Source organism: Protopterus annectens, chromosome 8.part1 (assembly GCF_019279795.1).
Source record: "Protopterus annectens isolate FY-2018-M chromosome 8.part1, PAN1.0, whole genome shotgun sequence".
Classification (NCBI taxonomy): domain Eukaryota; kingdom Metazoa; phylum Chordata; order Ceratodontiformes; family Protopteridae; genus Protopterus; species Protopterus annectens.
Window position 1 is genome coordinate 159,427,758 of NC_056742.1, and position 25,823 is coordinate 159,453,580.

A 25,823-nucleotide genomic window follows, 5' to 3' on the forward strand; every position below is an offset into this window, starting at 1 on the left:
AAAGATTTCCAAGGAACAAGCAGGTTAGCGGCAGAGGAATGTATTCACATAAAGCCAATATATTTCAGAAACTTTAGCTTAATGTGCTAATTGATGATAGGGCACACACAAAATGCAACTTTAAGTATGTAAATGATAAGCAGCATATAAAGGAGGCATACCTCCCTTGACTATATGAAGAAAGACATGACTGAGCTCTTGGATTGTATGTCCCTGGCTAATATGAACCTAATAATGAGCAGTATGGTGTCATTCAAAGGGGTACAATATTTGTCAGCATGGGAGGATATGATCAACAAATCACACTGCTTTTCCAGTGATGGTCTGCACCAGTACCCACCAGGGAATTTGAATATTGGCTAAAACCTTTTTTCACCCTCATAATGCCTATTTTAGGCATTGCCAACTAGATAAGCCTAATGACATTGATGTACCAAAGCAGCAAAATCTGAAAGTGTTACTGCTGAGTGCCAAGAGTCTGAACAAGAAACTCCATTCCCTGCAGCCTTTCCTCACCAGGGAGAATGTAGATTTCTGTGCAGTCACTGAAACATGGTTTAAAGCTATGGAGAGCATATCAGCCGTGCAGGGCTACAATGCCTTCTACACTTTTTGACCAGCTACTGCACAGGAGGGACAAAAGCTGGAGGTGTCTCTATATACAAATAAACACACCTCAAGGGTGGTCCATCAGAATGATAGACTTAAGCTTTTCCACATACTAATCATCATAAATAAGGTCCAATACCACACCCTTACAAGCTGTAGGTCCCCTTCAATGGGAAACCACAACAACTACTTAAAGACACTCAACACATTCCTCATCCGAGAACCAAATAGAAAATGCACCAAACTTCCACTTCTATGTGAAAGACAAAAGCGCTTAATCTTGGTGTGTTTTTGCTGCAATAAATGGAGTTTGTATACAGGCTTATTTGGTGCATTTTCTGTTTGGTTCCTTGTCTTCTCTTATTTGCACTGCACTAGAGATTTGGATTTGGACATTCCCCATCCAGCCCAACACCATATTCATGGACAACTTCAACTACTGCAATATAAAACTGAAATCATACAAAACCAGAGATTTCTTGACTTCATAAATGCCAACACACCTTGACCAGCTAGCTCATATACTCACTAGGGGCTAAAACATCCTCAACTTTGTCCTCATAAACATGACAGAATGCCCCCACCCACCCACCAGTGTAATGTTCATGCTAGTCATGTCAGACATAAAGCAGTGTCCCATGAAGTAAATGTAAAACTAGGGACATCTGGAAGCCCAAGAACCTTTAAGAATTACTCCAAGGCAAACTTCCCACTACTAAATAAATTTCAGGCTGCCTCAACCCTGAGAATACTGCTTTCCATACAGAGACATTCACAAAAACCCTGTATAACCATTTCTACAACTATACTGAACCTTCTGTACCTAACCAAAATAAGTGTATGGCCGACAGAAAAAAACAAGGCATCCTGTTGGAATTCTAACATTATTAGGCAACATAGAATCTTTCAACAAGATTGCCATCCCGGCAAACTACTAGATTATTTATTTATTTTTATTTATTATTTACTTTACATTTGTTTACTGGGAAAGTCTGACTGGACATGGGTCCTTTTTCAACAGAGGCCCGAGGAGAAAAGCTCCACAAATAACAATTTACACAACAAAACAGTCATCAATTAGAATTCACACAGTACAGTATAGTAGTGCAAAGTGGTATTATTTAACATATGGCATAAAAGTATATAGTAGCATCAATAATTTAAAATATTAGATCACCGAGTGGTAGTTGCTGTCATTAAGTAAAGCAAGGGTAAGGTACAGGTAGGAACAATTATAAGAGATGACAGTGGAGAAGAGGTATTGGGTAAAGGCGAGAAAAGGGAGGGGTCCTACTATTAAACTGGACTGTTGCAGTTGCAGAGCCATGAGTTCAACAAGAGATATTTCAAGGATTTTTTTAAATTCATGTGTGGAAGTTATAGAAGTAATAGGAGGGGGAAGTTTATTCCATTGTTTGACTATTGTGTTAGAATAGAGGGAAGAACCAGCAGCATTACTATCTTTAGTTAGTTTGAGGAGAAGTTTGTTGGAGGAATGTAGTTTTCTGGTACAAGAGTATGGTATTATCAAATGTTGAAGTGATGGGGTTGCCTCAGGTTGATATAGAATTTTATGTGCCAGGGTAAGCTGATTATATAGAATTAGGTGAGGAAGTTCAAGCCAATTGAGCTGTTTGAGAGCTAGATAATATACTTCACAAGAGCAGACCATGTAGTCCAGAACTTGGGAACACAGATGGACAGAAATTTTGGGATTTGATTAACATGTTTCTACTGTGATAATGAAATCATTCCATGTTGTAAAGCTTATAAGTAAATGTATGGTATCTAGATCCAAACAAGTCATTGCCCCATTTTACTCTGCCATCATATCACCTGTCATTGAGTACAATGCCCCTTTCTGTATATACTTCACCAGGCATATGCTGGAATTGGAGCATCCACAAGGATTTCTCACAAAAAGATTAGGAGTAGAAAACAAGTACTGTGCAGACAGTCACAAATCATTGTCCTTATATTTAGTTTCCTACAGGCTGCCGAGAGGTGACCTATGTCTAGTTGCTTACAAAGCTTCCTCAGCTCCAAAGCCCCTAAGGCAAAACAGCATGCTCAACACACTAGGCATAATTGACTCGATAGTGAGGCATACAAATGTCCCACTCACTAGGTTGAATAAGGAGAAGGTAACAGTCAGCTGCCTGTCAGATACCAGGATCCGCCACATAACACAGACACTCAGGTCCCTCAACAAAAGGTATAAATATAACTCTGTCATTGTATATGTAGATGTGAATAACCTGTGATGTACCTCCCTGGACTACATGAAAAGAGAAATGGAGGAGCTCTCAGATTATGTAGCCCAGGCGGGTATGGCCCCAGCACTGAGCAGCATCCTACCATCACTCAGAATGATACTGCAGTACAAGCAGAAACTTATTGATTTCAACAATTGGCTAAGTTTCTGGTGTCATTCTAAGGGGATCCAGTATCTGTCTGCCTGGGATAAGATGATTGACAGACCTCAATGCTTTGCAAGAAATGGCCTGCATCTGTCACCCCTGAACTTCCTGATACTGGCCAAGGCTCTTGCTAACCCTAAAGTGCCTTTTTTAGGCGGTGCTCTAAAGACCAAATTACCACCGTAACATCTACAAACAAATGCAATCTGAGGGTCATACTGCTCAATGCTAGAAGTCTAAATCTCAAAATGCACTTGCTCGAAGCACTCCTTAAAATGGAGAACATCGACATTTATGCTGTAACAGAGACCTGGTTGAAGGCAGCCAAAAGCAACCCTGCACTACCAGGCTATAACTCATTCCACACCTTTCGGCCACAGAACATGAACCGAAGCTCCAAAGGCGGGGGTGTTTCCATCTTCATAAAGGATGCATACACCTCCAGACTGGTAGCCCAACATAACACATCTGAGATACTTCAGGTGCAGCTAACATTGGGTAAGACAGCGATTCAGGTCATAGCCTGCTATACGTCCCCAACCATGTCCCAAGACTCACACTCCACATTCCTAAGCACCTTGGAGAATATTAGGGTCCAACCTAACACTCTCATATTGAGCGACTTCAACTACCCCTCCATTAATTGGAAAAACTACTCATGGACCAATACACTAGCCCAACGTTTCCTGGAATTCATTAATTCCATTGCCTGGACCAGCTCTTTCTTACCCCCACTAGAGGTAGCAAAATCGTTGAACTGGTCATTACTAACATGGGCAACCATTGCTCTACATCAATAGTCAACTGGTTAGATCTGACCACAAACTAATTACCTTGCAAATGCACCCCCCCCCATGCAAAGGTAACCACCATGAAAAACTGCTCCAAAGCTAACTTTGGGCTCCTAAAAACAGAGGTGGCTAACTTTACGGCACCCATGAAAATGGAGAATAGTTGCATGGCCGCCGAATCATACACCAATGCATTGTACGAACATATCCAATAGAACCAAGATACTCTCCTCCAAAAAAAAGGAAGCCAATGTGGTGGTCCCCTGCCATAAACAAACTCTACAACAGAAGGAGGAAACAGTGGCAGAATAAGGTGATGTCCCAAGACTGGAAAAACTCCCTTATCAGCCTCAACAAAAAGTTGAGATCCCTCATCATATCCTCTAAAGCTAGCTATGAAAATAGAATTACAGCAGATAGTAAAGACAACCACAAGGCCTTCATTAGTTATGTAAAGAATCTCATTGGCAATACGCAGATTTGCTCTGAGCTACTGCACAATGGTATCTCCTATATTGAGCCAACAGATATTGCCAATATACTGGCTGACAGAGTCAGTGGCAACTTTACCCCTCTCTCCCTAAAAGGACAAATCACAATACCAATAGATTGCCAGGTACCCAGTATTACTGCTGCACAGGTTAAAACAGCACTGTCCATGGCCAAGAATACAGCTTCTATGGGACCTGACAATATCCCTGGCTATGTTCTACATGAACTACAGAGTGAACTGGCACCTCACCTGTGTGCTCTGTTCAATCACAGCCTCATCTCAGGCTTTGTCCCTACCGAATGGTGCACTGCTACAGTCATCCCTCTCCACAGTGGAGTCTCACAGGGTTTGGTCCTGGTTCCTTTCCTGTCCAGGCCAACACAAAGGGATTCTGACTGACAAAGTTTGCAGATGATTGCAAGTTGGGAGATATTATTAACTCCCCAAGTGATGTTGACATCCTACAGAAAGGCGTCACTGAGACCAGCAATTGGTGTCAGACCATGGCTTTAAGCTCAATGCCAAAAAATGTGTCTTCATCCCGTTTGGGAAAAACCCAGTTCCCATGAATTACCACATCAATGGTAGTCCATTGAACACAGGAGGCATTACAAGAGATCTGGGAACACAGGTTGGCAGCAACCTCTCTTTTGACCACCAGATTGCCACTGTGGTCAGAAAGTCCTTCTATGTGGCACATCTCATTACTAAGGGTTTTGCATCCAGGAAGAAAGAGGTCATTGTCTCCCTCTACTCTTCCCTCATTAGGCCAATCATTGAGTACAATGCCCCATTTGTCATGTACCTCACTAAACACCTGCAACAACTGGAGAGGCAGCAAAAGTACCTCACAATGAGGATCCTATGTCTTAAACACTTGTCCTATATGGACAGACTCAAAAAGCTCCAACTATTCTCTCATATTTCTCATATCGCCTACTTAGTGGTGATCTCTTCTTGGCTTACAAAGCCATGTCTGACCCAACTGTGTTAGAAATGCTGCATCTAAAGAAACCCCAATCCCTCCACACCACACGCTCCAGAGACCCCAACCTTATTACCACAATCAACAAGACATGCTGGTGGGACAGGTTCATAACCCAGAGACTACCCATGTTATGGAATAGACTTCCCATACATTTCAAGCAGAGCACCTCACTGGCTCTCTTCAAGAGAAATCTTGATGAGTAGATGGGGAACAGAAAATTCACCCCAGGGATCACTCCAGTGGCTTCATCAACCATAATGGATGGACCCAGCAGGAGTGTTCAAACACAAATTTACAGGAGAGGTGGGCAGCTCCAAAGCCACCAAGATTAATATCACAATAAGAACAGGGAGGGCGGGCGGGGAAACTAACTACAGAGAGGCAGACATATCACACAATATTCAATGAAACAAATAAATAAACAAAAACATAAAATTCAGTGCTGTCTGTAATGCTGAGAGTTTATACTTAACTCAGCTTGTACTACAGTTGAATGCAGGTAGATAGCAGCCAGCCAACAACTCAGATATTTCAGTAGAAATTAAATTCTCAGATATGTGGCTAACGCTTATAAGCACAGAGGAACCCTCTAGGCTAAGAGTTAAAACTGAATAGCAAAAGAAGTGAAAACAACAATAAACTGAAACCAGTTTGTACACTTGTGAGAAGGTAACTGCAGATTGACAGACAGACCACACAATATTCAATGAAACAAGCAAATAAACAGAAACATAAAATTCAGAACTATCTGTAACACTGGTTTAGACTTAACTCAGCTTGTAATACAGTTGAATGCATCATCATCAGTAAGTCTAGATTAACTACTAATAACTGTAAGCAAATCATCCAAATGTTGACATGAGGAACACAGTCCACCAGTATTATCAGGTGTTACCTTTACATATACATGACATTTATTATACTGTACAAGATATTTGTGCTTTAGCAAATCATTAATGGCATACTCATTTAAGGAATCCATATTCAACTGCAATTGAATAAAAAATTCTAAAACAACATAAAACTAACTATTGAATTAAATACAGTAAAATTGTCACACTGACAATACAAGTTGTGAAAGTCACACAAAAACTGGAATTCCTTTACATCATGTGCAAATTTGCACAGTAGCTTCTCACTATTGCTGGCAGTTTCACCTCTTTTTAACAGTAAATATCAATAAACCACAAACCAAGACATGATTGTTTAGATAAGCTCTGGATTGTCCTGGCTGCAGTCTGTGTGAATTTATAGCTGACTAGACTCCTTGGGATGGCTAGAATTTGCCTCTCTGTAACCTATCCCTTTCTTCCTACAAACAGTGATAAAAAATAAAGTATAAAACTTCTCTTACCAGGTTACTGCACAGTCAATCATAAACAGTTACAGGATTGTTTCGATAAGCTCCTGATCCCTTGTCTAAATTAATGTTTTCCTAAGCTTTCTTTCAAATGCACTTCTCAGAGAAAGATCCAAAAAATGCTAAGGAGGTAAAAAATGTGATATGTTATCTGTGGATAGACTCCCAAACAAAGCTGATTGGTTAGGGCCCAAATCCTTTGCAGCACCAGTGGTATAAATAAAAGCCTGCACTAAAATCCTAATTCTTATGTACTAGAAAGACACCATATTTGTCCTAGCAAACAAATTCAATGCAAAACCAGCACAGGAAACTCCTTATTTCCTCCACCCCACCATGAAAGGAGCAGAAAAAAGATTCTGAGCAGGATCACTACTTTTCTAGATCACCTGGTTCTCCTGATCTCTCATTATCATAGTTTAGGCAAGTACATGAAGTGGACATATTTTTTCAAGTTGACAGATTAGCCATTAGATGTCTCTCTTTAGATCTTTATAAGTAATTTAATTGGCTATGAATGTTACTAGACAAGCTGCATACAAGACAGTCCTTTCCTTACATGTAATATATAATAAATGGATATATATATATATATATATATATATATATATATATATATATATATAGGTTTACTATATTTTGTGCGAACGACATTCTATCAGCTCCAATGTGCCGAAAAACAGAATATCGAACGCACAAGCAGTTTTGCACCAAAAAGTTTACTCCACTTATGCGAATGCACAACTACATTCGCATTAGTGGGAATCGACTATCTGCATGGAGATCGCGGTACAGTGGGGAGTGGACATTCATCCACATTCCCACTGTAGTGCGATCTCAGAGTTAGAATATATAAGTAGGGGGGTGCAGGGGGGCTTTCCACCTTGCAAAAACGTGATAGCTATATAGGAGTTTGATTTACATCAGCTCCTATATGGCTATCATGTGGTGGTTTTGATAACAATGTTGAGTCAAATGCGTCGAGCATTTGATTCGACATTGTGAATGGTAGTTTTTTTTACTTTTGGTATTACCATTTGTCTATTTAAAGGAGAATGTTTTTCCATTTGAATAAACAATAGTAAACCTATATATATCATATACATATTTAATTATAATGAGACTTTTGTCATGCATCATTCAGATGACATAGTGTTTTGCATCAAATCCACGTACACTAAAAACATTCAAGAACCCTAAAAGAAAATAATTCAGAATATGGAAGGGGGGTTGTTACTACAAATCTTTATTTATTTATTATTATTTTTTTTTTTGAATGTGAGCAGAATCCAGAGCTAAAACAACCTGTAGCCAAATATAGGATAGCAATAAAAGAAAATTTCTTAGCTGACTCAGGAATCAGTGTGGGTTACCTACTGAAACAGTTTACAGTTTCATATATGAAGTGGTTACTGTGAACCAGAGTTTCTTCTATGCTCACCCATGGCAGTAGTGCAGGAAAAGATATAATAAGAAACTAGGGTATTTCTACACAATGGAGAAAGTTGCAATGCAGAGTGAAACTAACTACTGCATTTTCTTGACCTATTCAATAGTGGGCAAACCCCAAATTTGTCAAAATTACAAAGACTTGCATCTTAAGCAGAAACTGGTGAGCACTGCTATAACTGTCTAATGACCCTGAAATGTCTCCATCTCTTCTCAAAAATCCAACTATGTATAACATATGGCATTGCTTCTCAAAAATCGAACTATGTATAACATATGGCATTGCTTCTCAAAAATAGAACTATGTATAACATATGGCATTCTTTGCAGTGGAGAAATGTAAATAGAATACATTTCCACCATTATTACTGCCCAAAGGAGCTCAAATCTGCTTCCAAGTAGAACAATGGCATTTGCAGGGTGCAGCTATAAAGAAGCAGGAATCTGCACAAGACTTTGGAACACACTTTTCACAATAAAATATAAAACAAAATAAAAATATTTGATGGTGACTTTCAAATTGCATCTGAAATCATATCTGCTTCTAGGCCCATAAAGAAGAGACCCTGATAACTTCCACCTTCCTTTTAGATTGCCACCTGGCTATCTAGACCATAATGCTGTGGGAATTCCTCATCTGTATATGTTGTTTCTGTTGGCTACTACAATTAGGCATGCAGTTCTTAAATAGAAAATCACAATATATATTAATTAACTAGTAAGAATTTACTGATACTATTAATTCCACATTCATTATAACATAAACAATGTGCTAATCTGCTTTATATTGCCATATTTGTCTGGTGTTATGTTATTACTGCTATGCATTCAGACAAAAAAACAGGTGCAAATAATAGAATTGCAACCTCAACCATAGTAATGAACTATTGCTAGTAAATGACTGATAAAAATGTAACTCCTAAGAAATAGGATTGTTGTTTGTCATATACTTAGCATCACCATATAAAATGTGGTGCATTAACTCTACCTGAATGTGGGAGGGTGGCCTAATGGTTAAGGTGTTTGCCTTACAAACACAAAGTGCAGGATTTGAGTCTCACAAGGGATAATTGGCTAGGCTTAAAATAGCTCACAAGGGCAGTTAGCTTTGTACTAACCTATGAACCTATCAAGGTGGGAATTTCAAACTGAAAGAATACAGTATTTTCTTTTGGAAACCTAAGAAATCAGTATAACAATACAAAGGATCACAATGAGATATATAAATTTAAGTGGTCATACCACAGGTAGAAGTAAAAGATCCCGCAGGACTTATTGACAAGGGTTGCTCTATTTATACTTAATACTATACATATGTTTTCATTATCTACACTTTTATATCCACAATATTTACACTTTTCACTTCACATTAATGATATTTACAGTTGATATATTGTCAGAATCTCGTTGTCATCAAGTTAACAACATTCCCTTATTATTTCTTTTACTTCTTATCCTTAACTTTATCCCCAGTCCTTTCATGCATAAGCATCTTTTATTTCAACTAACGCATTTTCATCTTCTCTATTTTATTATACAATAATCCATCACAATTTCTTTTCCACAATACACATATTGCTACAAACAATATTTTGCCAGCTTAGCCAATTTTACATTTTTTTCCTTTGTATTTAATATCATGTCCATATTTATATTTCTGAATCCTTCCCATTTATATTCATTTTTAAACTTTCTCAAAAACATTTAATTCTTTTTCCATTAAAAAAACTTTTTGTTTCTTCTTCATTACATTCTTAAATGTCCTTTCCTCTATTACTTCATATTTAATATTGTCTTTTACTAGTAATTTATCCAGCAAAAATATTCATAGAAAATCCCCACCTCATAAAACATCTCAAACCTTTTCATGTGTTTTTGCAGCATTCTTTACATCTTCTTTTAATTTGTTCTAAGGATGTACCTAGTAATACTTTTCCATGTCCATATTATATAATATTTTTCTGTTTATACCAATTTCATTAAATTTTAAATTCCATAACTTAATTTTATTTTCATATTCTTTCACGTCTACCTTTTCCAGCTTCCTACTTCATTTATTCCCTCCTTCATTATTCACATATGACATTTTCCCGTCTTTTTAATTTCTCTCTCTTTTACACTACGACCAAAAATAGATGTGTAGATGCTTAATATACTAACATCTTTTTTTAATTCACATTTTCATTAATCTCATATGCCTCTAATATCTTCAATATTTCCAACTACTATCTCCAGTAATTTTGTTCAATATTTTCTGTATCATTTTTAGATTATTTTCAGAAAACTTTATAATCTGTATTTCCTAGTGTTATTGACCTCCAGTTTTTAATGTAGAATTTCTTTCATCTTTTTTGCCATATAAATTTAATAAACCCACTAATTATCTTGTTATTTTATATCTTTCTCCAACCTGTATTCAATATTTTAACAAACTGTTGGACATGCTCCACTTAAAGAAATCCCAATCCTCCGAGCTAAATGCTCTAGGGACCTAAATCTTGTCACCACAATAAACAGAACATGCCGGAGGGATAGATTCCTGTCCCAGAGACTTCCCATACTCTGGAATAAACTACCTGTCTATATCAAACAAAGCTCCTCATTAGCACTCTTCAAGAAAAATCTTGATGATTGGATGGGAAATAAGAAATTCACCCTGGGGATCACCTCTGTGGCTCTGCTCGACAGTGGCACAGGAAAATAATTTTCTTGGGTGGCAAAAGCCAGGATACCTTTTTGGCTGGGCTTGTATAGGCCCCAGCTCCGATAGCCTAGTACCTACCTATGAACCTATGAACTTCTCTTTTTTTCAGTTTCATAAATTCCTTTATAATATCCATAAGTATGTCCATATAGTCCGGTGCTGAGTTGTCCCATCCCTCTTCTACAGTTTTCTTTAATTCTTCCATTTTAATTTTTTTCTCTTAAATGTTTCTTAATATTTTCAAATATCCATTTTCTTCTTCTTCATTTGTATACAAATTTTGTGGCTACCTCCATAATTTTTTCCTGTTTATTTTTGTACCACCTTCTTTGTTTAATATTGTATCCATATTACATTCTCATTTAACTTTTTCCCTCAAAGGTGAAACTTTCTTTTTTTTTCCATTTAGAAATCGTGTTTGTTTAAACAGCATTGTCTTTGCTTTCTGTCTTTTTCATACAATTCTTTTTCTATTTCTCTTATTTTGTCACTATCTTATTCTATCTCTTTTTTTACCTTCTCATTGCCTCTTCATATTCCATCTTGTCTCTTCTTTTCACTCTGTTCTTCATCTAAAAAAATATATATACTTTTCCTTATACACTACCCACCAGTATGTCCAGTTTTAATAGTGCACTCTCGTTATGCTCTTTCCTAATTTTCTGCATTTGCCCTTCATTTCATTCTTCATGTTAGGCTCAGTAGTTAACTTTTAACTCATTTTCCTTTCTCTATTACCTGACACCTCCTATCATAGCTCATACTGCCATGTGATTTGAAAATGTAGCCATTTTTATCCTCTTTATTTCCTTCTTTTTTGAATATATCACCTAATCTTTTGTAAGTTCTTTCCTTGTTTTAAAGCTTTCATATTTTATTAAGCCCTCCACCTCCCTAATATCTTAATTTTCTCCTTCCTTCTTTAAGCAACAATTGCATTTTCCCACCATCCAGTCATAGCTGACATATTTACCATTATATACCCATTTACTTCTTCAGACATCTTTTTCCTTTCAAAGTTATTCATGCATGCAGGTATCGCTATTAGTGTGACACATCTTGCACTCCTTTTCACATCACATATTACGACCCTTCCAGGTAATACCACTGCTGCATCTCATATTTTTATTTTCTCGCTTCTTACCAGAATCCTTATCCTTGAGCAGGTCTTATTTTCTGTTGACCAATATAATCTTCCTTCCTTAAATTTCCTCATCTTTTTATCTTTCTCTTTTTGCTTCTTTAATTAAATTGTGTTAGAAAAACATTTCACATCCATACTTCATTTCCTGCATCATTCACTCACTAACAAACTCCTGATATCATTTACATTTAATGCTAATATTTCCATATCATCCTTTTCCATTTTTCCCTTATTTTTAGTTCTAGTTTTTATTTTTCTCTTTCTTCTCCTATCCCTCTGGCCACATGATTTTTCATCATTTTGTTATTGTTCTTTCCCTGTATATCCAACTCTCCCATCTTTAATTCATCACTTTCTAATACTGCATACTTATTTTTAACTTGAATATAATACCTCTGTGTCTACAGATCATCAGCCTGTTCATTTACCCCATCATTACCAGTTCTTTCTAGATTCTATCTTCACTTATTTCTTCATGATGCTTTCTTCATCAGAAATGTCTTCAGTAACATTTTTGACTAGTTGTCCGTCTTCTTTACATTTTTTCTTTATTTTCCTTTTCTTGTTCTAAAAAAGGATAGTTAAAAGAGAAAGGTTCACTGTTATTACATTTTTTACATACTGGTTTGTAACCCCCTCCTCCAAGTATCTAACATTGCTTTTTTCTATTTAGCATTATTATGTTTGGTCCATGTGGTATTTTTGCTTCATTCCCATTAATTGTTTTGCATAAATTACTTTACTACAAACACATAGAAAAAAAATAACTCATATTCTTCCATGCCTAATCTCCTGGACTGTACATTTAAATTTATTTTTAATTGCGTGCTTATATACTGAAATATGAAGTCTTTCCATGGTGACAGCACGCTGTTTTTCCCTACTTCGTTACATTTGCTTACAAAAAAATTTCAACTGAAACTTCACAGAAGTCTTCATCACCAAAGTATATAACTCCGCATATTTAAAGTATGATACTGGTGTTGAGTTTGTTAGGAAATATTTATTAACTGAAAGTGGCTACAATGAGAAATGAGTGTACTTACTTTGTTCATTCATGGAAATAGTACTACGTAATAATGTGTTTGTATTTGAAGGCTTATTTTACCTCCAACGTGAAGGCATAGCTATGGGCACTAGTTGTGCCAATAGCTACGCTAACACTGCGATGCTGTATTGGGAAAGGGATATAGTCTTTAAATTAGACTCATACACGAAGAGTGTGAAATATTATTGGCGATTTGTGGATGATATTTTTATTCTGTGGGAAGGCACTCAAAGGGAGCTTGAACATTTTGTTGAGCAAATACAGAACACTACAGCATTTTTGAAGTTCGCCATGACGTTTTCAGATACACAAATAGATTATTTGGATGTGAATGTTAAGAAATTAGATAATGACAATCTAGATACAAGGATGTATAGGAAGAGATGCTATAGGAACACTCACTTACAGAGATCAAGCTTGCATCCCAGAAGGACCTTTAGGACCTTTAATAATGTAGTAAAAGGCCAAGAGATGAGGGTATCTAGACTGAGTAGGGAGAAGAATGTTTTTGAGGAAGGAATAAAGACCTTGGCAAGGGAGCTTAGATGAAGAGGGTATAAGGAAAGGGAAATAAATACTAAACTAGATGAAGTTACAAGTCTTAGAAATTAGTAGAGCTAGACCCTATTATTCAGTGGACGTGGAGGAGGAAGCTAGATCTAGGGAGCCTGACAAGACTAAAAGAGGGGTCGATATGTTGACATAATACACTAATGACATAGGAAAGATACAGTCAGCGATAGGAAAGCACTGATCAATCCTGCTAACAGACAACAAGATTAGGGACATAGTAGGGGAAAGACCTAACTTTCAATATAGAAACTGTAAAAACTTGAAAAGAATGCTGTGCTACCAAAGGAGTGAAAAAATAGAGAGCATATGGGGGACATACCCATGCGGAAAGTGTAATTCGTGTAATTACATGAAAGGTAGTAATAAGTTTGTACATCCCACTATGGGTAAAGAATACACCTTTAAGATCAATGCTGATTGTGTGTCTAAATGTATAGTTTATATAGCGCAGTGTGAATGCTGCCAGTATTTTTATGTGGGGATGACCACACAGATGTTAAGAGATAGAGTAAAAGAACATGTTAATAGTATTAGGGCAAGAGATTCTGTTAGTGCTTTATCTAAATATGACTTTAATAATAAGGTGCATAGGTTCAGTTTTATAGTTATTGATAAGATAGAACCAGGAGATAGAATGGGAGATATTAGGAATAAGGTGGAGAGTAAGGAACTTAAATGGATCCTAAGACTAAGAGCAGACAAAGGGTATGGTCTCAACATGAAAGTTGCATTTAAGCCTGTTCTGGAATCTAGAGGGATTAGGAACTAAGCAGGTATCATAGGAATTACATTTCCATCCCATACATCTAGACACATGATTTACATGCTATATATTTTTTGTATTATATTTTCGTATATTTATATGTATAAATGTATAGGTGATAGTTATATATACATGAGTAGCAAGTATGTAATATTATGCATTCAGGTCTATATAATTGTAGATTTATTTGTTTATATCACTTGCATATTATGCACCTGCATGAGTTGTGAAAAAGTTATTGGATTGTTGATTAGAGTGCAGAGTGTAAAGTGTTATGGTAGTTAATATGTGTTTTTATATGTATATATATCTAGGATGGCATTAGTATAATGTAGAATTCTTGCATAATTATACATATGCGAATATATTTAGTTTTTATTAGTAGCCCAAGTATGTATAAGAAAATCGCACACATGAGATATATATAAATGTTCGTTATAAAGCACTACAATATACTGTCCCTTTAAGGAACCTAGAGTAAGTTGGTTGAGTGACATATGCAGTAATAAGGAGCATGCGCACAACTACAATGGAAGCGAAGGAGTGAGACTATGAGCAGCAGCAAGTAAAGTTTGAGATTTTATTTATAAAAAGTGCAATGGCAAACATCTCCTTTCCTTCTGCCTTGCACGCCACTGGAACTCCCTCCCACCTCTCATCCGTACCACCAGTAGCCTCTCTGTCTTTAAATCTCTTCTCCACTATCACATAACATCACTGTGGGAATGCTCTTGCTCTCATCCTACATAATATCTCTATCTATAATCTCCCCCTACCTCAAACACTTCTATTGACACCGTCTTAGTAACTGTCTCTCTTTATTCCTCCTTAAAACATTTATATTGGGGTACTTTGCACTACCTTTTACAACTGAACAAACTCAATTATTAACACCGTGATTCTTTTTCTACCCTGACATTGACTATTCCTAAAATTGTAATACTTTTCTACTCTGACATTTAACATTAGGATATTGCATCTACCCTGCTATTGATCATTGCTACAACTCTGATACTTTATCTACTCTGACATTTTATTTTCTAAATTCTCTTAACCTCTGCATCAGTATCTAGTAGATTCACAGTTATGTCTTCTTAGTACTCTGTGTAACTTAGAATTATTTTTTAATATTTTTTTGTAACACTAATTATAACTAGTTGTATTTTTTTTTTTTTTTTTGTAATACTGTTATTATAACTAGTTGTATCTTTGGAACTTTTCTCCCCAGGACTCCATTGAAAACGGACTCCTCAAGGCCCAATGGACTACCCTGGTAAACAAACTGCAAATAAATAAAATAAATAAATAAATAAAAGTAAGAGTTGTATATGCTGGCGAATATCAGATCCATCATTTTAGAATGCATTAAGCTACTTCAATTAGTATGAGGAAGAGTTGTATGTGTTAGGGAACATTATGTTCATCGCTATGGAATGTATTAAGCAGTTTTGATGTAAGGAATGAAATAGTAAACCATAGATGGGCAGCATATGCATCTGTGCTACGACTTGCTTTTTAGAATGTTTTTTATAGATATTATGATACTATGTGCAGCAGCAAGTAAAGTTTGAGACTTTATATATAAAACGTAAGAGTTGTATATACTAGCGGATATCAAATCCATCACTTTAGAAAGCATTAAGCTACTTCAATTGGTATGAGGAAGAGTTGTATGTATTAGCGAAGATTATGTTCATCACTATGGAATGCATTAAGTTGTTTTGATGTAAGGAACGATAGTAAACCATAGATGGGCAGCATATGCACCTGTGCTACGACTTGCTTTTTAGAGTGTTTTTCATAGATCGGAGCAGTATGTATTGCACCAAGGAATGCATTTTTACTTTTGTGTTTAAATATATATATATATATATATATATATATATATATATATATATATATATATATATATATTCTTTTATCTCCAAACATTTTACATATGTACAAATAAGGGATTGCAATGTGCAGATGTGTAAAGTTTTTAATAAGAACGAGAATAAGAATGAATGCCTTACACACATATAATATATAAAAGTTTATTCTTGAAATGTTGTTTAATGTTGTGTTTTAAAGGGGTTTATTGTATGAGTGATGTATATAGCACTGGGGGACATGCTCATTGCTATTAAAGGGGATTTAAGGGCCGATGATATGTATAACAGCACGTGATTTTGATCGGTCTATTATGAATGCCTTTTATGTTTAAATGAAAGAAAAGTTTTTGTTTACGTTAATAAGGTCTGAGGAAGCCACGAGGAAGGCGATGAAAGGCCTTACCTGTCTTGTATACAAATAAATTATATGTTTGTTGAGCCGTACGTCTTGTGACCATTTTATTTCTTTTTCTAGTTCTTTAGGCTTATCTTTACAGTTGTAACTGGATGCCCTTTGCAGAGAGATCTCCACATGGATTGACTTGCAGCCACACTCCTTCAGTTTGGGTGTGCCTCTGAAAAAGCATATGAAGAGGCCTCTGGACCTGCTGCATAGACAATGAAACCTTGGCTATAACCCAAAAGACCTGTCTCCGACTATCCACAGGGACTGGGGGATGGAAGTGAATGGATGACACTGATTCAGTCATGTTGGAGAGAAAGAGGTGATTTGGCCTACTGCAGTAGCCAAACCTACCTAGATGGTAGGTGACCATTTATAGATGCAGTCAGTCTGGCTTGTACTTCATGAGCTATACACCCTAGTATCAGCAGACACGTGTTTTTGCACAAGTATCACCCATTATAAAGCCTGCTATCAGCCTATGGGAAGTTTTTATGTGAGATGAAAGTAGAACCCTACTGCCTAGTTTTCATGTCACAGTGGAATAAATTGGCGATATGTCTCTGTATATGGAACAAATGAACCAGTGGGCTCTCATGCAGTCCATGGATGCCTGGCTCTCAACCTAGAAGAGCAATGAATGAGCTGATGGAGCATGAGAAGGACAGCTGTTGGGTAAATCCCACAAGGGAATGTAAAAAACAAACATATGTATGGAGAACTGAGCAAATTTGAAGAAGGTTAAACAAGAGACAGAGTATGACACTTTAGGCTGGTTCTTCAAGGTTCAAAGGTATTAAGCCCAGAGATGTGGCTTGTAAAGCTCCAAGCCCTGATACTACTTGTTACTGAAGCTTCTGGTATTTTCCCTCTGTAAGCTACCACAACATCAATCATGATCATATCCATCCTGGTCAAAGTACCTATTCACATGCTTGGTACAGGTGTAGATCCTCAGGGAACTGCATTCACTGTTCTTTTCCACTTATCTTTGGAGGATAGGGAGATTCCCATTATCTTTATATGACAGAATTCCTGAACTCCCCTAGCTGAGGAACAGGACTCATAGGCACATGTCCTGGATCTTGAGGTGGACTCTTCAACCATTTTGAAGACTTTGACAGCCAAGAATCTGATGCATATCATTCATGACTTTGGCTAGTGTTTGAAATTCATCTCCAACAGCATTTCCTCTTCCCATCAGCCAACCCACACTTTCCTTCAAGACTGCAGAACTGGCAAAGGACCTGCTTATCCCCTTTTCTAAAAGATGCAGACCAGGACATATAAGTGAAGTGTTCATCTTAGGGTTGTCTCTCCTCACATGAAAAATAGACAGCCCTTTCCTGTGAGAGAGTCAAACTCCTCTGACTCAGAGGGAGAGGAAGGACTTACATATAATTCCCAGTATCTTTTACCCAAAATATGATTTGGATGATGAAGCCACCTTATTTTTGGATCTTTCCTACAGGACTTGCATTCAGAATGACACTTGTCTTGATGAAGAAACAATTCAAAAGGCCCAAAACAAGATAGATAGATAGATAGATAGATAGATAGATAGATAGATAGATAGATAGATAGATAGATAGCTACACTCACTACCCCCCGTCCCTAGGAAACTTGATATTTTTATGGTATACTGGGCCCTTTAAGCTACTATACAAAATCTTGTTGTGATGGTTATGGATGCTTCCTGAGGGCTGCAAGAGTTTTCCTCCTCAGAACACCTTTCCCATTGGCTTTGAGATTTACCTCTTTTACCTCTGTGGGGAAAAAAAAGTCTAGACCTCAGTGACACTAGCCTTCAAGGTCATAAATTGTCAGACAGTTATGATCATGTACCAGGAGGATGTCCTCTAGCATACTGATATAATACTAAAGGTGCTTGCAGGTTGAACTGAAGGTAAAACTAACTAGAGCTGTCTGGACATGGAATTAACTGTGCTTTTGATACTGTGTGTGCAGTATCCAGTGGTACACTTGTGGGGTCTGTGATTAGACGTCATACCAGGCGGAGGATCAAGTCTTTACCAGATGATGTTAAAGAATAAATCCTTAATATCCTGCATGAAAGAATTGCACTCTGAGCCTTACTCAGGATATTTTCAAGAAACAGCAGGAAAGGAGAAAATAACATGGAAAACATATATCAGCTGTTTCATACTCCCATTTTACAGATTAGTAGAAATTATTTAACAAAATCTTTCCCATTCTACTGACATCTCACAAAAAATAGAAGAAGATAAAGAGGAAAGAGACTGCTAAGAACTTAAGTGGCAAAGGGATCAGAAAGTGAAGTCTGGGGCCCTCAGAGCTGAGACCAGGGCGGGGAGAAACAGTAAGTATACTTCACTCCTGACCTCTCTCCACCTTACCTGAAATCCTGCCCCAAACACTGAAATCTGTTTTGTCTCCTATCAGGATCAGGGGTTGTCTAACCCTTTTTCCAGAACAAATATAGAGGAAATTGCAATGGAAACTGGTCATTGCAGATTGTTTCCAAATGATAAAGGCTGTAGTTCCTGTCTGTCCCACCATTCCAAACAGTGACTCTGATGCTGGCAGACCAATGCGTCAGATACTACCTCTGCAAGAGAGACTATTTCAACAAGCAGCACCAGAGAAGCTCTGTAGGCAGAAAAAGGCATGCAGTTTTACTCAAGGCTTTTTGTAATGCCATGAAAAGGGGACTCCTGGAGGCTTATCCTTGACGTACTTAATCTAAACAAGTCCCTAAAGGTCCTAAAGTTCAAAATGCTCAATGAACATGTCCATCTACCTCTCCTATTACCTAAGACCCTGATGGTATTACTTGATATGGAGGTTGCCTAGCAACAGATACCTATACACCAAAACTACTAGTGCTTCAGTTTCTAGATGATGGAAACTTATTATCAGTTTTGATTCTTGCTCTTTTGGTCAGCTATTGTACCTAGATTCTTGACAGAATGCATGGAATAGTGTTAGTCCATTGCAGAATATAGGACATCCAGTTATGTGTTTACCTGGATGACCCATGGTCAGTAGGAGCTACAGAGAACATCATCTTATGCACTGAACATTTTCCAGAACCAAAAAGTTCACAATTAACCTTCTTAAATCCAGGCTAAACACATCAATAATGACATTCTTCCTCAGCACACTGCTGGATTCCCATCAGACAGCAGAAGAATATCTTTCTATATAATAAAGCAAACCTTACTACTTAGTTATTCCTAGAAATGACCAGAAAGGACAGCATTTCAGCAAGAAAATTCCTGATAATTTTGGAGTATATGTTATCTATTATATTTATGACTCTACTGGCAATATTGCACATGAAATAATTACAGTGGTACCACAGGAGTCTCTAATAGCAGCACACTCAGGCATTACAGAAAAACATCTCTTTGCTTTCCTGTATACATAAAGAGACCATATGATGGAGCCAACAAGCACAAAAAAATGTAGGAGTTCCTTTCATGGGGATCCAAAGACCATAACCTCGATCACAGATGCCTCAGACCTAGAAACATAGGAAAAAATACTAGGCATGCAACTGCAGGAACCAAACATTAATATATAGCATATGCACCCATAAATAGACAAACTTAAAAGGTCTTGTCAGCCATTACAAGCCCTTAATAGTAAATACCTTCCAGATTTAGCAGGACCTCACCTACATGGTCTGGAAGGTTTAGTCAGCCAATGTTAGTATAGAAAACTGTGGAAAGAAGGACCAAATCAGGAGGAACATCATTATCAAATGGAACTTTCAGACCAGCTTAGAGACCAAGAATTCTTCACCCAATGACATGCAATATAACTATGATGTGGTATATCAACAAACAAGGTTTGTGGGTCCATTTGCACCCCCTTTACAGGATAGTCATGAAAGCTTGGGAGATAGCCCTGGTGTGCCACATGACACTAAGTGTTTCATATATCTCATCAATGCAGAATACTCTGACAGATCAACCAAGAAGGACTACAGCAGACCATGATGAATGGATGCCCGATAGACTAGCCATTCCAAACTTAGTGCAGAGATGGGGTATACCAGAAACAGACATTTGTGCTTCTTTAAACCAAAAACAATTGAACACACACTGCTCGAGAAGCACCATATAAAATAGCCTTGGGTAATAGATGTTTAACTGAATAGGTCTGTTTCTCTCTGCTTACCCTCCATTTTACTTTATCATCAGCATGACTGAAAGTGAGGAAAAACAGAAATAGTACTAAAAGCCCCCCTTTGGCTAAACTGAAAAAAAAATGACAGTTGCTCTGCTTCAACAAATGTACCTTTTGACCCAGCACAATATGTCTTGGTACACCCAAACCTACAAACTCTGAAACTCACAGCATGTATCACCTGATCTTGTTACATTTTGGGTAGATGTCCTTTAAAAAATCATGACTGAAGCTAGGAGGCCTAGTCCCAGGAAATGTTTGTTAACAAAAATCAAGGAGGTTCTTCCTCTGGTACCAAAGGAGGAATCAGTCACCCTATATTCAATGTTGTCCTTGATTCTACCATACCTATTGGATCTGTTTACAACAAGGTTATCTAACTCCTCAGTGAAGGTGCAGTTGTCTGTCATCTCAGTCTACTTGTCAGTAGATACTCGTCTGACCTTATTGTTATTGATAAAACAGTTTTTTAAAGGAGCTGATCACTTAAGGTAGCCTAGAAAAGCTATCACTCCACCACAGAACTTAAATGTTCTGGAAAAACTGAGTAATTTTTAATTAGCTGCCACCACCCCTTTTAAATATCTGATGGGACAGACAGGTAGGACACTTGAATTATTGACTCTAAAGAAACACAGTTAGTTTATGTATAAACCATTATTGCATGTGCATTATGGACTTTAAACCAAGCATTTCAATTCTCAGTAGTCCTCCCTAGTTCCCAAAACAAAGGGAAAAGGATTTTATACTCTTCAGTGGCAGTTGAGGAACTACCTGCATAGATCTAAGGATCCGAAGAAAACTGCTATTATCACTGGTCCTGACTAGGGTTGGGTTGAGTGAGATAACTGCTCAAGTTTAACTAAGATTGGAGCTGGGGACAGCTGATCATCAGCTGCATGGGAGGAAAAAAAGAGGTAAGCAGATGAAGTCTCGTGATTCCTCTCATCCCCAATGCCAGCTCTGACAGGTGACCAAGGCTTGGATAAAACTTGGGTGACTTGGGTTGTAGTTGTTGTATCTTTTGACTTTTCCCAGTTAGGGGTCGCCACAGCGGAACTCCGGTCCACTAATGATTGGCAGTAGATTTTTACGTACTGAGTTGCCAGCTCTGATGCACAACCTTCAACGAAGGTACGCCCATTCACGCATGTCTCAACACAGAAGACGATTTAGCTGAGAATCGAACAGGACAACGTCATACTGTGAGGCAACAACGCTACCGCAGCACCACCGTTGTAGTCAAGGCTCTAAATCTGTGAGGATCCAGTGGACCCAGCAGCCCTAAAAACTTGAGTTAAAAGAATTTAAAAATAAATGATGACATGACCATAAACTGATAACATGCCATGTTGATTATTAATGTTAACCATGAACTAGCAGTATTCAGTTAAAAACATATTATTAAAAGGTGTGTTTGCAAGGATGACTCTGGTCCATGCATTCCTCATCAGTGTTGTGACCTGGATCCTAAATATGCTACCTCTTATTGTGGTCTACCTTTGAATAAGGGGAAAACATAGGCTTCATGAAAAGTAAATTCAGTAGTCTAACCTTGTTGTCAATCGATTCATGTCATTCTGTCAAAGGTTATTACATTAAATGTCATTCAGCGAAAAAATACAAATACTTTCAACATTCTCAAAACAAAGTGCTTTGTTTTTCAGTGTGGTGTGAGGGAGACCCCATATCTCCAACTAATAGATACCAACTCCCAAGATCTCACAACAGTGAAGAAAACTACAACCTTAAAGATTGCCAGAAATAGATTTTTCTTCTACTGAATTTCATTCCGTGTGCATGCCTTCTGTAGTTTGTCAGGATATTTAGAAATTGGGATTGTGGAGAGCACAGATGGTATAGACTCCTATAGAAAAAAAAATTGTAGGAACATTGGGTGCACTATTTTGTAAAATTAAACAATACATTTTTATTTCACAATGATTGTTTATGTATCTATATATCTATTTTTACAAATAAGCTGTACTTACAAATATTTTAGTACTTTGTTTTTAACAGCTACTTCTATTTAAATTTTATATAACAACAAAGAAGCTCAAGCAGATAAACTAAGCCAAGTTAAAAAAAATCTCTTCTCTCTCTCTCTCTCTCTCTCTCTCTCTATATATATATTTATATATATATATATATTTATATATATAGATATATATATATATATATATATATATATATATATATATATATATATATATATATATAGCTATAAAAGAAACAGAAACAGGCTTAAAGTACCACAGAAGACAAACTTTCATATGTTAAAAAAAAAAAAACTTACCACTAACAAGCCATCAACCAAAAATTGCTTCACTATTATTTTAGCATATGAAAATTTGAGTTCCATGGTACTTTGAGTTAGTTTCTGTATGTTTTATACTTAAATTCATTAGTATTTGTTTGCAGTACTGACACAATCTTCCTTTTTCAGGTACGACAGTGCATCACATAAATGACACCCTATTTCAACTCCGATATCACTATGATGTTACCCTATCAGCAGAGATACAGTTCGTATCATGGCAGCAATCAGTCTGATTAAGCATTAAGAATGACTAGCTAATTAATATTCTCTGTAGTGTTTCCTTGCTCTTGCCATATAAGAAAGTTAAGGGTAAACTTCACTCTACTAAGCTTACTTGAAACACCTAAAACCCATAACATCTAATTTCATATAATTGAGACCAGAACATCTAAAACCCAAAACATCTAAAACCCATAACATCGAATTTCATAACATCTAACAGTACGAATCACAAGAAAATACCACCCCCTCCACATATAACAACACCAAACTACCAAACACATTTTTTACTATGTTTCTGCAGGGGGGCAAGCCCCCTTGCACCCCCCACACCCCCGTAAAGTATATATACCAAGTCCAAGATCACACTACAGTGGGAAAAAGTTAATTTCCTAACCCCACTGTATCAAGCCCCCCTGCAGAAATGTAGTAAAAAGTGTGTTTTGTATTTTGGTGTCATTATATGCGAAGCACGTGTTATTTTCATGTGATTTGTACTGTTAGATGTTATGAAATTCAATGTTTTGGGTTTTAGATGTTCTGGTCTCAGTGTTATGAAATTAGATGTTATGGGTTTTAGATGTTTTGAAGGGGACCCTTTGTTGTTCCCCTTATAAAAATCACCTCTGTATAGTTTCATAATAAGACTCCATTCAGTAAATTTTCATTTTTTCACTGTAGCTTTCATTTTCTTCCTGCCATAGATCAGGAAGGTTTTATAGTGTTTTTCCTATTCTGATCTCAGGTTGTTTCATAAAGAAGTTTGTTTGTAACCGTACTTCCCTACTGGAAAAAGAAACACAGTTATTCATAGTCTGATTACAAAGCCATGCACTGCTACTGTGACACCGCATATCCTTTTAGTTCATATATCCTGAAGACAAATATGTATGGAAATGATGATGATGTATTGAGATAGAGAGCAATGTAGAATAAGAGTTGCAGGAATGTGCTGTTTCATTTAATGTGCAGCTTAGATGAATGTAGGTAGCCAGGTGAGACTGTGATGGCCCACCACTGCCAACAAGTAATCAAGAAGCCTCAATCCTCACCAGTGGCACCTGTGGGGGACATTCACTGGGAGAATAACAGGTACTCATACAGTATTTCCAGATGCAGCTCTCTGCATCAGTTACAATTTCCCTTAAGAGCACACAGAGACCACAGTCAGTCCGTGGCTGGTTCCCCTTTCTCCAGATCCCCAACAAGACTCCCCACTGCCATGGTTATAGACTTGAGATCTCAGCTGATGACCAAGCCAAGACCTATAGCACCCTCTCTGTCCAACCAGTGTTTTGTGCCCCTGTCCAAGTAGCTCACACTCACTCTTTGAGGTTTGTTTTACACACACTCACACACACACACACACACACACACACACACACACACACACACACACACACACACACACACACACACACACACTCACACACACACACACCTGGGTAAGGCTGGCACAGCTTTACTAGCTACAGCCCCTTCTGCCCAGACTATAGGGTAGTTTTCGCTGCCACCTGTCACTCCTTATCAGCTACTTTAGGACCCTCAACAAAGAGTGTCTAATTTTATTGTGTAATATTAATATTAACACAAATGGTAGCTTGACCAAGAGCAAGGCTATTAGGAGTCGCACACACAGGGTCAGCAAATAAATATGCAAGTACTCTGAAAACTTAAATATATCTCCACAGATCAGCCACAATGAAAGATTTAAATATATTTAACAATAAATAATAAAAGAACAAAACAATATTAAATATATATTCATGGGGACATCAATGTTCAAAACTAAAGGAAATATTTAAAATGATATTGCAGTGCAGGTTCACACAAATAAAGAAAGGTATCTAAAGTAAGCTTTACTATATTTCTGACTGAATCTAAGAAAATTATACTGTTCCCTGGAAACTTACTTCATTAGAGCAAGGCAGATGTGGTGAACGGTTCTTATTGTTGTTCTAAGGTCTAAGACAGTATGCAGAATGCTCTGCTTCACTAAGAGACTTCTCAAAATAAAATCTCAGATATTACTGCTGGGATAGCTTACAGAATGACATCAGTTCTGGTCATCTGACTTCTAGCTCCCAGGCCAAAACCTCCGCCAAAACCTCCATTGCTAGAAGCTGGCAGCATTTAGCATCTACCTGTAAAAATATGCAGACAAGAGCTTTTGCTCAGACCTTTGGTAGATGCTGGAAGTCATAAAACAATTGCAATTCTTCATACTTCAAAAGTAGTAATTTGTTCACTCCAATGACAATACAAAAAGCTTCTCAGTACAGACTTTGTGTCTGTAGCTGCATTGAAAACTTGAGAGATAGCCTCTTTATTTTGTAGCCTATAAAGTAATTTAATTTCAGATATATTTCTAAAGTTTGTTGGCCTGAGGATAACCCTCCATTTCCCTCTGTTAAGCATGTACATTTAAAGAGTTACAATAGTGCAGGTACATTTCTGTTCTCTTTCAGTAGGGCATACTGTGGTTACAT